Here is a 17,791-nt window from a genome sequence, read left to right on the forward strand (position 1 = left end):
ATGAGATTAAATTAGATAAACTGCTGGGTCCAATGTCTGCCACATAAGGCTAAGGAGTAGATGTTAGCAATGATTATCATAAACAACCAGCCAGGCCTGACCTCCCCCGTCAGTGCCCTTATAATTAAATGTTTGCCATGGAGGACATGGATACTAATAAAATCTTTCAGGAAATCAGGAGGGATCCTTGTGACAGACCCAGCTCCCGTTGGAGTGGCCACACAGGGATCTGGCTTTCTCAGTAAGGTATGTGTGTGCGTCAGGTGCAGAGCATGAAGGAGGCGAGGCCCAGGGGACAATGCAGAGCACGAGGGATGGACAGCGGTCAATGCAGACGCAGGCCCACCCACCAAAGCAGATCATGGCAAAGCGCTTGGTGGGTGTTTGGAACCACGGCTAAGAGTCTCTTTTCTCTTTGGGTTCTTATTATCTCTGAGAAGAGTGCACTCAGCCCTAGCCAGCAACTTAACAAAGAGGAAAAAAAATCGATGCTTATTTCCTTAGAAATGAAGATGGGCAGCAGGAGGCCTCCCTGTAAGGTGCTGCTGCACACAAAAACCCAGCCTTTCTCCGAAGGGGGTGCTAGTAGATGAAGCAGGAGCTCTCTGGCAATGGCATGTCCCCTGGTGAATAGGTGATGTCACAGCAGGTTCTTTTCCATCAAAGGGACAAAGTCTGAATGAGTCACATCACAGCTGCATGCCCATTTCTCCTCCCCGTAATAGACTGTGTTTCAAGTTACCAGCAAGGACATTTTGGGATCCAGAAACACTTTAATTGCTACAGATTAACCCAAAAGAACTTCATGCAGCTAGGGGCACTGGGTTTTGAAACCCTTGGCATAAGGGCAGATGTCAACATGACCGGGTGGTAGTCATACGCCTAAAGCTGAGTTCTAGTCAGGTTCGTCAGGAAAACAAAAATTCCCACTTGGAGTCAAAGCCATCCTCAATCCTTCCCATGATTCTCCTACAACAAAGGCCCTGAGGGAACGAGGAGGAGAGGATATAGTCTTCTCCTCTGACAGCACATGACAGAAGTCATCAGGACAGCTGGTGGCCATGTAGTCACTACGTCAGGTCCTTCATTCACAATTTTGTTCAAATCTTTTATGATCTACTTCAATTCTGGCTTCTTAGAACAGCAAGTTCCGTATGCTATTACACCATGTGAATATTGGCTCTCTTAAATTTTTCTTGAACTTACCTTGTTAAAAAAATAATAACAGTTCATTATGACAAGGTATGTGTGTGTCCAATGAACAGAACAAGGAGGGAGAAGAACAGGTTTCTGAGGGCCACAGAGGACTGTGAGGTGTCCTACAGTTGTCCATTTCTTCCTTGCTCATGGCTCTCTCTCTCCTCAGAGGACAGAGAGAGAGACATGCTCAGAGCATGTTTGGTCTTATACTCAGAATATCCGTGCCGTGTTTCTCTATTTTGACAAACCACATGTGAGAACAGCCAGCCAAATGGAAACACGGCTGTTCCTCAGTATCTATAAAGCTGTGCCAGTGAGATTTGACAGTGGGTAGGTTCCTCTACACTGTTTCAGTTAGAAAATAATACAATTCATCCAATTTTGAATACATTGTTATCCCTTCACCATTTCCTTTTGAAATTAAGGAAAAAGAATTAAATTCATATTTTGACAGAACCTGGAGTAAGATATTTGGTCTCTCTCTTCTTCATTTAGAAGAGAAGAGAGGAAAAGCCGCTGCCCGTGCTCATGGAAATACATCAGGCAGGTGGACAATGGAGGGGATGCAAGTGTCAAAGGACAATCGGTTCTTCTGCAAAATCATCCACTAGGAAATAAGGCTGGGAATATTACTGAGAATAAAGAAATGGAGAAAATATAATTTGAACAAAATACCCAAACACACACACACCAAGAACAAAACAAGACCCCCAGGTCAGTGAGGACTATTCAATTTTAGAGAAAACATTAGGCATAGTTTGGAAGACAACCGAAAATAAAATTCTATTAAGGTTCCATATAACACATATGCTATAATGCAAATCACTGTAGTCAATGTGTAGAGAAGAGACAACAGAAACAGATGGTTCCACATTGTTTCCTTGGTATAGCAAAAGAGATATACTGAATACATCCTAAAAACTCTAAAGCATGCTAATGTAACATTGATGGCTCTTGGGCCCATCGATTCCCCATCATCAGGTTGGTTGTTGCAATGACTCCCACATGCCACCTACTTCAGTACTCTTTTCAGAGAGAACGAGCCTGGACTTATTCTCAAAATGGAGCACCAGGGACAATAGTCTGCTTCACTTGGGATTGGTCACAAGTTTGGTGTCTCATTTTTTGACAGCCCTACAAACCAAAAAAGGCATATTAATTCTTGCCAGTCACAAAGTCACAGCTGGTAGAAATAGTTCAAATTACGACCAATATAGTTCATAGAAACTATTTCCAGTCTGGCACTCCAGTTACTTTGAGGTTAACTGTCTTCAGCTTTAGAAAGAAGTGCCAAATGTCTTAGGAACAGAAAGCTCTGTCCATACTTCCTTCCTATCCTAACCCCCAATACTTCAATGTTGGTAGAAAATTCTAGTAAAGGAAGGAAAGTGGAGGGAGGATTTTAGGGGTACCTATAATTTGACTTTCTACATCTCAGCATACCCTTCTTGTTATGTAGTTTTTCAAATGTAAGTTATCACTGCTCTTGCTTTTACTTTACAATCTTCTTTCTGTGATACTTATTAAAAAACTTGAAAAAAAAGGCCCAGTTTATTTCAAATACTCATGTAGTCAGGAAATAAAATCAAGTTTCTACCATATCAGATTTGGAACTACTTCAGAGTGAAAAAGAAATAACAACGAGGTGGTGAAAGGAGAATTATGGAAAAGTACCAAGGAGAGAGACTGCCAATCTTCCTCTCCGCTCTTTCCCCACGTGATGAACTCTCTCTTGACAACACCCACAAAATCAAAGGCATCAATGTTAATCAGCGGGAAAAAATAAGTTCTATTAAAAAACGAAAGTTAACGGCAGGATGCAACAGTCTTTCTTTCCTAACGAATATCTAAAAAAATTTTTTATACACATCGCAAATTAGGTATATGTGCTACAAAGGATGACGTAGGCAGAGTCCATTTTCCACCTTCTTTTTGAAATTCTTTGCTCCCAAATTCAGTCAGATATGACACACATCATTTTCCTTTGCAAAATATGAGCCAGGTTTTCAAACTTCTGCTTTAAAAGCCTGTACATCAACCTCCTCTGTGTTCATGGCCCACACAAATCCTGTATTTGGAAAGGAGTACACAACTGATCTTACTGGTCCTAAGAAAACTTAATTTGGCAGTTTGCCCAACTGGGGTAATTACTATTAATTACTGCTTAGTTTGGTATGGAAATTCTTCTTTTGCCAACTTGAGCATGCAATTTTAAAGTCTAAGTGGGAAAGATAACTCAAGAACGCTTAGGGCAGAGGTGAAATCGACTGCGATGCCTTCTAGTTACACCAAGATGACCAGCCTTCTCATGGCAGTCCCAACTGTTCGAGAAAAATCATTACCTAAGCCATCTACCACCGCAGTAAAAAGCTATCTGCCCTCAGTTTAAGCTAATTATCTAGAAGTATCACAATGCTTTGCCTAAGATTTAAAACTACCTTAAGGAACCTGCTATCAGAAGGTCGTTCACATAGGATGGCTTTACTGGCATAGACTAAATAAAGCAAAAGACACCCAGGTCTGGATTTCACCTCTCTGAGTCACTGCCCTGCCAGCCCAGTGAAATCTTCTGACCAGGGAATGTCATACATGCAGTTTGATAGGAGTCCTTTGATGCAGTATTTTTTTCAAACTGTAGGTCACTAACCCATGTAATGGGTCACAAAGTCAACTTATGGGCTGTGATCAGCACTTTTTAAATGAAATAAAATACAGTAGAAATTATTGGAAATGCACATGGTAAGGGCAAGGAATATTTCATGAAATTTTGATTCAGTTATGGTCATTTTATATACACACACACACACATGCAGGCACACAGCAACATGATACTGTGCAATATAAAATGTATTTGTTATTCTGTATCAAGGTTTGAAAAGTTAGAAAAACACTTCTAAGAAGGATATTTAATTTCATTGTTTAATATAAAATCCAAAAGTTCACACACTACCAATATAATTCCCTCTTTCCAACAAGGTAAGGGTGGGAACAAACGGACGAGAGAGGCCCCTTTTAGCTCTACTCAGAATGTGGCTGTGGGAGTAAGAATCGTCATCTACCACATGAAGATGATAGATCCACTGAAGGATAAAAATGTGCCTTTCCACTTAGATAACAAGTTGATGACGCAGATATCTTCACAGAGGAACGAGGCACTGTAAAATTTCCATTGGAGTCACTAGTTTTCTCAGCTATGGTAACTTGTTGTGAAACCTAAGCAGCTGTGAAGGCTTTGGTGGAATGTGCAGTATGCCTGGATAATTACGAGATATCTTATTTAATTGATGATGCCATAAAACCTAGCCACCTTCTCAGTAGAAACTTCCAAAACAAGATCTCTGTTAATTATTCCTAAATGTGAATTGCTCCCCTTACTCCTCCCTCCAACCGCCAGCTAAAACACTCTGCTCCTCAGCATCTGACAGTTTCTGGATTTAAGATAACACAAGACTTCCTTTATTCTTTGGCAATGCATGTTTGGATGTATGTGTGTATATGCACATACAGTATATAATTATACATACACAATTTTTTGCCACTGTTTGACAAAAATGGCAGCATATTTATCTACTCCTCTGTGTCTTGCTATTCTTACCTAACCCTTCATAATGAACATATGTGCCAAATGGTACAGCTATAACTCATTCTTTTAAGTGTGGAATTATGATAAGCAAATATTGAATGTATTTAAAGTGCCCTTTTGATGAACATGTATTTATTTCACTTTTTTCTGGATGGAGAATTCATTCAGTGATGCAATGAATATCTTTGTGCATGTATCATTACACAAGGTAGCTTTAGTTTCAAAAAATTCCAAGAGAATAATTTAAATTTTAATAGATGCTGCCTGATTGTTTTCCAAAAAGACTGGAGCAATTCACACTTGCACCAGCAACAGTGAAAGTATTCTCTTTCTCCGTCCTTCTCAGCAATGGGAGTTACCACACTTACAACTTTTTGCCTGTCTAAGGTCTATAACACAATATCTTATCATTACTTAAATCTGCATTTCCCCAGAATAATTAATTTAAGCATCTTTTCATATGCTGTTGGATATGCTTTTCTGTAAATTGTCCATTCAAATTATTTGCATATTTTTCTGTTGCTATATCAAATGATTCGTTTTTTTGTATTTTATTAATATTAATCCATTAACTGCTATATGTGATGAAATTCTTTTTCCAACATATTGTTTGCCTCTTGAATTTGATAATATCTTTTGCCATGCAAATATTTTTAAATTTTATATAGGATAAAATGTCTATCAGTATTTTTCTTTTGTACTTTCTGTGTTTCCTTTCTTGGTTGAAAGAGTCTCCCCAGTTATTACATTGTACATAGTCATCTCATTTTTAATATTTGCATTATTTCATTTTTTATAGTAAAGACTTTAATATAAAATTAACTTTGTAAGGCATAGAATAAGAGTCAAACTTTATTTTTTTCAGATAGATAGTCAATTGTACTAGCACTTGTTATTAAATAAAGCATATTTCCCACTGAATTGCACATATTAAATTCTAGTATATTCCAAGATCCATTCTGGACTCCATTTTGTGGTACTTATCTATGATGCCAATACCATACTGTTTTGATGAGTGACTTTACCATGTATATTAATAGTCCCTAAGGCAACTCCCGTCTCCACCCAGTTGTCTTCATCATAGTGCCTTGTCTCATCTCACACATTTATTCTTTATAAGTACTCTAAGAGTATTTTATCCAACTCCACAATACCTTTGTTGGGACTTTAAATGGATTTACATTGAATATAGTTAATAATTTATCTATTGCAGTTTTAAGTTCTCCTTGGATCAATTTTGGTAGTTTATATTTTGCTATACTTCCTCTGGTTCAGAGGTCAGCCAACTATGGCTTGCAGGTCAAATCTGGTGATCTGCCTGCTTTTGTAAATAAAGTTTTATCGGATCATAGCCATGCCCCCTTGTTTTTATAATGCCCATGGCTTCTTTTGTGCTACAGTGACAGAATAGAGTAGCTGTTACAGAGACCATATGACTTGCAAAGCCTAAAATATTTACTATATGTCCCTTTATAGAAAAAGTTTGCAGATCCCAGCTCTAGGTTTAAAATTTAGTTTCCAAAAAGTTACACATGGTATTCTCCAGCTTCTAAAATTTCTTCAATATTTTAGTTTTTTTTTTTTTTTTTTTTTTTTACATTTCTAACTTTGCTCTCTTTTTTTCTGGAAATAGGTTCACAAGAGGTTTCTGTCTTTGCAAAAATTAACTTTTGGATTTACTTATCTTTTCTACTCTTTTCATTGTTGCTGTTTTCAATTTCATTCATTTCTGCTATCATCTTTTAAAACCCTCTATTCTTTTAGTGTATTTTTTTTTCTAGTTTCTTAATTATTAACTTTTATGACTTGTAGTTACTCTGTGTCTCATGGATTTTGGAGTGTTCCACTTTTCACTGTTTTCCAGATAGTTTAGAATTTCATTTTGATATTACCTTTGGCCCAAGTGTGTTTCTTAATTTCCAAGTTGTTAAAAATTTGGAGTTACATTTTAATATTTATTTCTAATGTTGTTGGACAATGATTAAAGGAAGTGGTCTGTAAAAGCCCCTCTGAATTTTTTAAGCTATTCTTTGGGCCAAATTCTTCAGTCTTTTTTCTAAGTGTTTCATGGCACCCAGGGAGTTAGGAAAAGAACATGAAGTTCTATATAAAGTTCTATAATATATCTTATTTTTATTTTTTTTTTTTTGAGGAAGATTAGCCCTAAGCTGACATCTGCCACCAATCCTCCTCTTTTTTAACTATATTTCTTGTAGCAACTCTCATCTATGTTTTTATTTTTATCCCAATAGTCTCTCTCTTTACATATGAGTATTTAGCTCTTTTACTTATTTTTTTATTTTTTTGGTGAGGAAGATCGGCCCTGAGGTAACAGCTGTTGCCAATCCTCCACTTTTCCTTGAGGAAGATTGTTGCTGAGCTAAAATCTGTGTCAATCTTCCTCTACTTTGTATGCGGGATGCTGCCACAGCATGTCTTGATGAGCAGTGCGTAGGTCTGTGCCCAGTATCCAAACCCACGAAGCCCAGGCCGCCAAAGTCGAGCACAGAAAATTCACTACGCCACTGGGCTGGCCCCTCTTTTACATTTTAATGTAACAATAGTATACTTGATTGTTTTTCTAATTTTATATTTACAATTTATTGTTTTCTCCTCTTTTTCTCTTTCCTATTTTGCTGGCTTGGTAGAACTTCTATTCATTCCTTTTTCCTCTTGTTAATTTGAAAGCTCTACTACTCTTTTCAATTCCACAATTAGCTTCCCTTCACAAATATCTGTTTTTAAATCTGAAAATTAAATGCCTAATACTAGTAATCAGACAAAATCAAATGTCCACTATCTTATCCCAAACAAAGTACCAAGTATTTCTTCCTGCCAGATAGGTTATTCCTACACTGCCGCTCCCCCTGCCCCACAGGACGAGAGCTTGGAGTCCCTCCCCACGTGGATATGCCCGCCTCTACTGCAAAGTCCCAGAAGCTGACGTCCTCAGAGTCAAGGGCCACATGTGACTCTGGTTTTGGTCAGTCAGAAGGTCCCTGTGTCCCCCCTCACCTCATGGTGTGACTCGTCCATCTTACTGGTGCAGACAGAAGCAGGTGCAGCACAGTTCTGTAGCCAATGGCTGGAGCAGCAGCTTGGTGACAAGGCAGGCCCCAATGGTGGGAGCAGCTTCCTGGTCTCAACTGCTTCTTAATAGTACCCAGGGCAGCAGGAACATGGGGCCCCAGTTCCGGGGAGTAGCATTAAGAGTTGTTCCTGAAAACTTAGTGTCTACTACTTCAGCCATATAATGCTTCTGGGGCCATTTAACGTGACTCGGTAACAGATTCCTTCCTGTTTAAAATGGATGAGTGGGTTCTGTCCTCTGCAATTGGACCCTGAATGATACTCCCCCTTTCTCCCCATAGAACTCTCAGATTTTACTGAGATAATAATTTCGTACTTTTGGTTTTAGACAAAGTTTTCCTTTCAACATGTCTCTTCTTTACCTGTTTAGCTCTTATGTTACACATTCCCAATCACTATCATTATTTATTTATATTTAACCAACATCTGAGAGTCAACCAAGTTGCCAGGAATTGGGTTTTGCAGAAAAAAAGGACTGCTAAAACTTGATCCCTGTCTTTTTGTTCTATAGTCACCTTCACAGATTTTATTAATATTTTCCAATTTTATTCCCATTCAATCCAGTGATGCTTTGTTCATTGTTTTTATTAAAGGAACTTAGCTAAGGTCTTCCAGTGGAGTCATATAGAGAAATATCAACATCAGTATGTGTTCCATTCAAGGCCCTTCACTGGGCACTCTTCATGGATCTATGCTTCTTTCAACTATTGATACCCTATCATTTCTAACTACAAAATCTGGCCCCAAGCTCACGCTTCCAATAGGTTCTCCTGTGTAGTTCCAGGCAGCCACCCTGAACCTTCTAGATGCTTCAGAGTTCTACATGCCCTTTAATGCTGCTTTCCAAATATTCTTTTCATCTCTATTCACTGTATAAGGACTGATTCTATTAGAAATTCCTCAGAAAAGAAGAATTTGTCTTTTTGGCTCTCCTCATAGTTTATAATACAGTGATTGGTATGAAGTACTCAAAAATAATATTCCTTGCACTTTTAATACCCACATCATATATGTGTAGTCATATGTGGTATATAAACACACACACACACACAGTAATTTTTGAGTACTCAGTGCACAAGTTACTTAAAGTCTCTAGGCCTCCATTTACTCATCTGTGAAATGGGGACACTGTCACCAGCCACGTAGCTGTGTTTTGGAACAGATTAAATGGGATCCTGTATGGTCATGCTTACTTAGCAGTGGTTCAGGATGCCAAGGTGAGGAAATCGTAGGGATGATGATGTCTGACAGCCGAGCCAGTGCTCCTAACATTCTGACTCCCTCAGCTGTTCTCAGCCAAGTTCATTTCATGTCCTCTTCTTCCATGTCCTTTCTTGTACTCTAAAAGCAGAGGCTACTTTAAGAAGCTGTACCCAACGCCTGGAACATCATCACACACCCAGATGGCAGGTTCCCTCCCTTTCTACCTTCAACCAACTCTCAAAAACCACCCCCTCAACAACCCCTTCCTGACTGACTATTACAGAGGAAGCCACGCCGCTCCACCTCACTCTCTAAAAATGCAACTCCTACAACACTTTGCTCACGACTTCAGCTCACGATGCCTGAAAAAGGCAGCTTGTGCTGACACATGGTCAAAAGCGACACAGCACTGTGCATTTGTTCACTGTTCACATACTTCCCCTGTGCCTCTATGTGCTTTTGATGTTGGTACATCTGCGTTTGAGAAGGCACAGTTGCTGTTTAAATTGGTTTGTACAATGCCCGGCCAAGTAACACACATTTACAAACTTTGGCTTAATAAAGGCCCCTGGCAGTGACTCAACAGCTCTGTCTACCTGCCTTCCTAGGGACTCTTGGTCATTATGGTTAACTGGTTTCTAGAAAGTACAGCTTCAGAGGAGCACTGTAGTGCCTCCCTACAGCCAGAAGCATCCTAGAGGCAGCCTTGCCATAAGAACTGCCCTGAAGAGGTGATCTAGACAGGAGCCACCAGGAGAGGGGCAGTTCAAAGTCAACTTTCCAAATGAAACTCAACTGCCCCAGAATCTCCCAAATGTCCTAGAGACTCCTTAACGCTGGAATCAGTGCACTATCCAACACCGACTCACTCCAGTTCTCCTGGGAAATCCTGGCCTTTGACAACATGAGAGGAGACAGAAATTCTCCAAAGATCTATGGCTCACACCATGCCGAGGCAAACCAATAAGGCCTGGATGTTCATAGCTACCTGTGCTGCCACATTCTAGCATCCGTTCTAGTTCGTGATTATGTCCCCAAAATCCATACATTGTGTAGCACACAGAAGACGTTCACCAAATGTTTGTCAGTAAACAAACAGTACCACAAAATAGCCTATGCTTCTAGCTAGGTCTGTCCTTGGTGCTAGCGTAAGACACCCAAATTCATCTAGTCTGATATTTAAATCCCACAATGCTGGTTAAGTCTTGATTTGGCTTCCTCTCTCTTTGTTCTCTAGAAAATAGATGGCATGGACACGATAAGATAAAATAGCTAGTTTGCCTCCACATTATCACTGAACTTCCCAGCTGCCTTAGCTCCTTGTTGAACCCTGGCTGAAACGTTTCTTCAGTCTCTTAGGTGGGTCTGTTATTTAGTTCTCTTGGTTATTCCTAATCCTCCTGAAGAAGTATTTTATATTCTAACCTCTTAGTCTTCCTGAATTTTGGTCTTGGCCTTGTTACTTATACTGATCACTTAGATCCCATATTATCAGGTTTGCTTGTTAATTGCTACAAATTAATTACTACAGGGTATAAATAAATAATGACATCACATTCATTACATCATCTCTTGGTATCCATGACGGATTGGTTCCAGGATCCCCACAGACACCAAAATCCACTGATGCTCGAGTCCCTTATATAAAACGGTGCAGCATTTGCATGTAACCTAGGCACATCTCCCCTATTTAAATCATCTCTAGATTACTTATGATACTTAGTATAATATAAATACTATGTAAATAGTTGTTACACTGTATTGTTTAGGGAATAATGAGAAGAAAAAAAAAGTCTGTATATGTTCAGTAAAGACACAATCATCACAGGGCTTTCCATCAGCAGTTTGCTGAATTCTCGGATATGGAACCTTCAACTATGGTGGGTTGACTGTACTTGGTTCATTGCCATCAGATTCTTTACCTTTCTACATCTTAAAGAGAAAAACAAACGGTAGGCTTGAACTTAACCTCTAACATTAATTTAAGCCATCATTTTCCCCTCCTCTGGTTCCAGCCTTGTAATCTGCACAAGGGCAGCAGCCTCCTTCACACCGCCAGAAGGCACTGTGAACACTCACAATTAGATGTACTGAAAAGCAGTCAGCAAATATAAATGGTAATAGCAAGTCATGTAGCTGCAATTCTGTGGGTCCTCAGAGCAGGAAGCTGGTGTGATTCTGTTTCTTTATTTAAAAGCACTCTGAGAAGTAAATAGAAAATATTCTTGATACCTGAATGTATCATTAGAAAGACGGGGAGCAGTGTTTTATATAGATGGTAAACAGTCCCACTTCATGTTTTCAATTGTAAGCTGAATTCTCCAGAATGGGGTAATTAACACTCTCCTTTATGTTCTCTGATCAAGAAACAGCTGAAAAAATATACATACATATATATATCATATATTTTTATTTATTAATTTAAAATTTATGTACAACATAATTTAAATTTGCAAATTCTAATATGTCCGTAATTTCAGAAGCTTCAAGTTAAAGAAAAATTTTGCTCAATTAAAAAAAGTGGCAAACCATGCTTGGCACTAACTGTGTCCAATTAACCATAGCAAGTGGTAGGTAATTCTGGGAAAAGACTCACTTTCAAATAAATTTGTCTTTGAAAACCTAACAGTACAAGCCTGCCTTCCTCTTTCTTCCTTACCTTCCTTCTGCCTTCACTCCATAAAGGAGTTGAACCGGCTTACAACATCATATCTGATGAACTAACCATTACATCGAAATAAACTAGAGTTTGTGCAGCAGTTATTTTAAGAGACAAAAGGAAACTGAGACATCTGAAGAATCTCAAAGACTCTGAGCATAACAGTTACCCACAAGACAGAGCACAAACTGAAGAACAGCAAAAACCAGAGTTATGGGTTAAAGGTGATGAAAAGGTCCTGTCAGGATGGTATCAGAGTCCTGTCCCATGGTGCATTGAGGTGCACTCAGACTCCAGGTAGAAAGTGGCTTTCCTTGTCGAAACAGCTTTCCAACACCCTCTCTTAACCAGATTGCCGTAAGATGCTGCTCCCCAGAGCAACACAGCCTTCTTACAAACCATTTCCGAATTTTCCTTAGAATGCTCAAACAACAGTATCCTGCATGAGAGTAGAAGAGACTCACTTTAAATCAGAGCCTTCTCAGCATTTCATCCTTAAAAAGATCAGTGGAATTCAGAGTGGGTAAATTGAAGGAATAGAAAATAAGACTAAGTTAGCACCATAGAGTGGAAAAAAAGAAATGAAAGATCATTCTGCTACATTGAAGCCATCCTGTGAAAAAGAACTTGTGCCTTAAATATATAGCAAGTACAATAAAATTATCAGCGTTGTAAAAACAAAACAGTATATAGTACAACTCACATTATCGTAAAGCCTAACTAGAAAGGGAAAAGGACCACCTGCTTGTGAAATGCTTTAAGCGATTTTTTAAATAAAAATTCAACCATTAATATGAAGGAAAACTAGCATTCCTGCAGTGGTTCTCAGTCACAAAGTGCTTTGAGGCACATGGGGATTATCATAATTCCTATTCACACCTGAGGGAGTCCAGTCTCTGAGCAGCTGCCTGCAACCAGGCAGCTGAGGGGGATGACCTGCTGGCTCTGGACTCGCTGGGCTGCCTTAAACATCACATACCAAGCATCCTCTTGGGTGTAATCTATGGAACACAATGAAGAATGAGAAACAAAACTGAGCCAAGGCACAGTGTTTTTCCTCTCGAATTTCACTGTCTCCTGGAGAGCTAAAATTGATCAGGAAAGTGACAGGAAGTTGTGTTCAAATTGCAGGACACATGAGGGATGCTCCGAATTCAGTCAGATACTGCATGTCTGTTAAGACTGAGTGGTCTGAAGAATATGAAGGAATTCAGGGTTATATCAAAGGTCTTGACAGTTGGGTGGAAAGTACATTCACATTTTGTAAGAGCCAGAAAAATACAAAACCCAATCAAGCAATGTGGAGGCTGCAGGTTTCCCTTTAGAAGTCATGGAGTTGTGGACACAGTAATTATAAGTTCAGATTATTCACCAGGGTCACCAGTGGGCATCCAGGCAACCTCCCGACCCAAATCTCTGGTCCTTGTGCAACCTCAAGTGTACTCGGAAAGCCACCTCCCTCTGCTGGAAAGGAAGCTCAGATCACTGAAAAATGTCTGTGCAGAGTACCAATTCCAGAGAGAAATAGAATCATCCACAACCTCCACATTTCACATCCCCACTTTGCCAATTTATCATTTTCCTTAGCATTTACCAACATCTAGTACACAACATCTTTTATTTCATGTTGTTTACTACTTGCCTCCTAGCTAGAATATGAAATTCCCGAGGGCAGGAATTTTTATTTTGTTTGCTCGCATTTTTCTGGAGCCTAGAAGAGTGCCTGGCACATAGATATTATAAATAATTATTGACTGAAGAAATGAGTGAATGAAGAAATGAATAAAACCAAAACCATAACTGGTGTTTTTGTGGGGAGGTATCTGGATGTTTGGTATTCTATATTAAGATTGAGAGAATTTGGTCTATTGAGATATTATCAGGCTTGTAATTACAATTTTAAATGTTTAATTATGTAACATTTAAATGTGAGTTTTAAGTGGAAATCCTACTAAATTTGTAAGTAATATTAGAACATTTAAGAGAATCTTAGATTTACTATATTTATATATTTAATTTTTAGATTTATTAGATTTAAGTACTTGGGAATGGCGGTCAATTAGAAAACTGAAGCACTTAAATACGAAATTGAGTACATCTGCTAAATTTGTATATCAGTTAATATCGTACTATTTGACGATCACATTATTCAAAGTTCCTTTAAAAGTAAATATTAACATTTGCTAATTTTATGAATAGAATAAGATTTGCAAGCGGAACTTAAAAGTGTAAGTTTTCTGACTCTGACTTTAATGAAGAAAATGTTAACTTTTAAATTAAAAATAAACCTCCAAATGGTCTTTTCACAGGACATAGGTAAGAATCACCACAATGTGCTGCAGAAGGTGGAAAGCTGGATGTCGCAGAGAAAGGACCACAGGGCCGGCAGGCAGAACACCCCCGTTCTTGTCCCAGTGCCCCCACTTAGGAGAAACCAGCCCAGGTCAATGGCCTGACCTTGGAGCGCTTACATCTATCAAATAAGGAGATCGTGTGAGATCATTTATTAAGTACCTCCCAACTCTAAATTATGATGCTGCTCCTTATGGACATAAAACAGATTCAAAATGCTGTGGGAGTTGAGAAAAGAGGGAGATTACTTCCACTGGGAAAATCAGGGGCTCATTAGTAGCTGGGTGGAATCTGACAAGTCAAAATGAGCAGAAACAGCATTCGGAGTAGAGAAAACCATGTGAGCCAACGCTCTAACATGGGAAAGTAGAAAGTGGGTTTGGAAAATGGGGAGTCAGGGAAAATGTCCAGTGGTAAGCTAGCCATCAAGTCTGCTCAAGAGAGCCCCTCACTAATGTGTTGAAGAAGATATCTCATGCTCAAAAAGCTAATGTATTAGTAGCAGCCTTTACATTATCTGTTAGGAGGCTAGAGAGAGTTTAATAGCAGAAGGATAGTATTTACATAGGACCTAAACAACTGATTATCAAAATTATTATATCTATTTGTATTAAGATTAGATTCTACAAGAAGGATGTGCTTTTAAATCACACAGTAATTTCTTGGCAGCTTACTTAAAAACAAGCTTACACTACTTTACTAGTGTAAGGCTAATGAAGACGCAAATATTCATCTTACAGAATCCATCTTGAGGTCTATGAAACTGAAAGAATACCACCTAACCTGATATTTCTCTAGGAGATTTCCTCTGCCCTAAATTCTCACCAAAGCTAAAAATACTCTCCATCGAAAAGTCAGTGAAATTTGGAGATGAATGGATGCATATTCATCAATATTCAAACCCTAGCAGGCATCAGCGAGGACTTGGGGAGGGGGCACATTCAGGAAAGGAAATAAGCCTTTTTCAGGGTTAGTTCAGTCACTGCTTGCCGCATGCAAAATAACTCTTTTAAGCAACACAAGAATACGGACGTATTTTCTCATGAATCTCTATAAACTAGCTAAGGAGAGCAGCACATGTACATTGCACAAGAGAACGCCACCAAATTATTGTAGCTTCTTTTCTATAAACGAGACTTTCATCTGTCCAGTTACAATAATTTCAGCAGCTGTTGCTGATCCAGGTTTTCAACCGCACTGAACATCAGCTGCCCAGGCAGACCACTCTGCATGGGGTGGGCTGTGGCTTTCCCCCTCTCACCCCTCCTCCACCACGCTGGACCCTCCACACCAGGACAGAAACATGGGCACCCAGAGCACACGGTTCACTTGCACACGTCACACTGAGAGTTTAGGTATTTGCTCAATATTTGTTTCACGGAGACTGGGAGAAACTGACTATCCATTTCTTTGTAAAATAGAAAGGTGTCCAGTGACCTCTTTTCTTTTGAGCTGTCCCACAACAAAACTCGATTCCCACAAAAAATTCAAATGAGCAATGCAGAATTTACTAAAGAAACTACAGGGAAAGTAGGAGATGGTGTATAGCATTTCCTGGGAAGACACCATTAGAAGCATCTCTTGTCCTACGTTTCTCTCCTCGGCCTCCAGGCATCTCATTCTCTCTGGCTCTATTTCTCTGTCTCCCTCCAGGGCTCAGTCTCCAGGGGTCCTTTCCTCCCCACTTCCCATATTCCCCCTTAATCTCCCCATATCCTCCTCACTCTCCTTTTCTTAAGAAGAGTGGCTTAGTTCTATCCCAACTTGTATTCTCATGTTGACATACCCGCCTCCTAAGCTTAATATCATCTTCAGGATTTCAGCACTGGGGACGACATTTTCTGACAGTGCAGGAGTACTGAGAACTCCTACTGTCACTCTCACACTTCTTAATTTGGGGAGCTCTAATGAGAAGTTACAATAAAATTTTTAAAAAACTATTCATTTCTTATAAAACCTGAAATGTCCATTCCCCATTATAACAGGGTTATATATGATATTATCTACTCAATACGAATCATTCATTCATCACGTTCCCCACATGTATTTACAGAGCACTTTCTATGAACCAATCATTTTCTAGACACTGGGAACATGATAATAAAGAAAACAGTCAAAGTCCCTGCCCCCAAGGAGCTTAAATGCTTGTTGGGAGAAAAAAGAAACAAATAATTAAGCGTAATATAAAATGCCATAGTGGTATGAAGAAAAACAAGGCAGAATGAAGGGGATAGACCACGATGGGGTCACTTATATATATATGCATGTATGTATGCATCCACATACATACTAAAAGTTTTCATTGTGCCTTATTTATTTTTTGAAACATCTAAAATAGCAAGAGCAGAAATCGGCACTTGTCATTAGAAGCATTTCAGAACGCTCAGCAATCTCAAGCACGCTGCTAAGCAACAGACACCAGGATCCTCACAGCCCTGCCATCCAGAACACACACCTTTCTCCACTGGCTTTGCCATCCTTCAGCAAGGCTGCACTGTAATAATCACCATCCCAGCCACGAGAGACCAGAAATAAGATCTGCTAACTGAAAAGACAAGCCCCGATGATTTGTCAAATGATTATGAGAGAAGCAATGGAAACGTAAGCAAAAAATTCAACCCGCTCATCCTCGACACGTGCCCAAACAATGAACATTGCTTTGTACGTCTGCTATGTGCACCTTTAAACTTACATTCAAGTAAATAAAGAAAGATGAAAAGAGCAAACGTTCAAAATATTTACCCTCCTGTTAGCAAAATTTCAGTGTGCGCTAGTAGGTAAAATTTGTGCTTCAGAAAAGAACGTTGCATGGGGGCCAGATGTCCAAATTCCATCAACTTATATATTTATTTCTATCTTCAACTTACTCATCTTTCCTTAGCTCCAGAAAGCTATTTTTAACTTTGTGGTAGGTGGTATACAAAATCCAAAACATTTTCTGATAAAAGAATGCATTAAAGATAGTAGCTTGACATGCAACTGCCACAACAAAAATAGGATGGTAAGCTCACGAAGAAAGGACTTTGGTTCAATCAACTGTTTCCCCAACACTCAGCACAGGGCCCTGCACAGGGGGCGCTCAATGCACACTTCATGAGAAATCAGGAAATGAATCTCTCCTTTCCTGTTAGCTGCCAAAATAGAACCAAGCAGTGTCACAAGCACTTCACATGCATCGCCTCAGTCAATCATCTCAAAACTCGCCGGGCAGCCACCACTTTCACCATTTGTAGACGAGCAAACTGAGACTTGAGTAAGTTAAAGGTCACAAAGCCAAGAAGTGGCTGAACTGGGACAAGAATCCAAATCTTTGTGACAACATCCATGCTCTCCAGCACTAGGCTGGAGTCCCTTCCTATGACAGAACCTTTCTATTTCCTTCCTTTTGACTTCTCCTCACATGACCACAGTCATCTCTTCTGCCTGGAGAAACCGCTTACGTGGGTATACAGTCATTCTCTAAATGAGAAGCAGCAGCACCTAGAATAAAATTTTAGGAATTACATTAGAAAATGGAAATATCTAACTTGGCTGCAAACTTCCCACATGGAAATGGAAGCAAACCCAGTTCAAGGGACAACAGCTTAACATATATACATACACACGTGTTATAGCTCACCCCAACCCCACCACACACCCAGGGACCCTCACCATTTCCCTTCCCTGCTTTTTGTCCTTTTTTTAGCAGCTATTTCCCTCTCATA

At 39.4% G+C, this 17,791-nt stretch overlaps 1 protein-coding gene across 3 annotated transcripts in view; it reads right to left on the reverse strand.

The window, feature by feature from the left end:
• TPD52L1 (TPD52 like 1) overlaps nt 1–17,791 on the reverse strand; it is a 97,283-nt gene that overhangs the window by 65,492 nt on the left and 14,000 nt on the right. The gene's annotated exons all lie outside the window — the stretch shown is intronic.

Source organism: Equus quagga, chromosome 11, assembly GCF_021613505.1.
Source record: "Equus quagga isolate Etosha38 chromosome 11, UCLA_HA_Equagga_1.0, whole genome shotgun sequence".
In the NCBI taxonomy this organism is placed as follows: domain Eukaryota; kingdom Metazoa; phylum Chordata; class Mammalia; order Perissodactyla; family Equidae; genus Equus; species Equus quagga.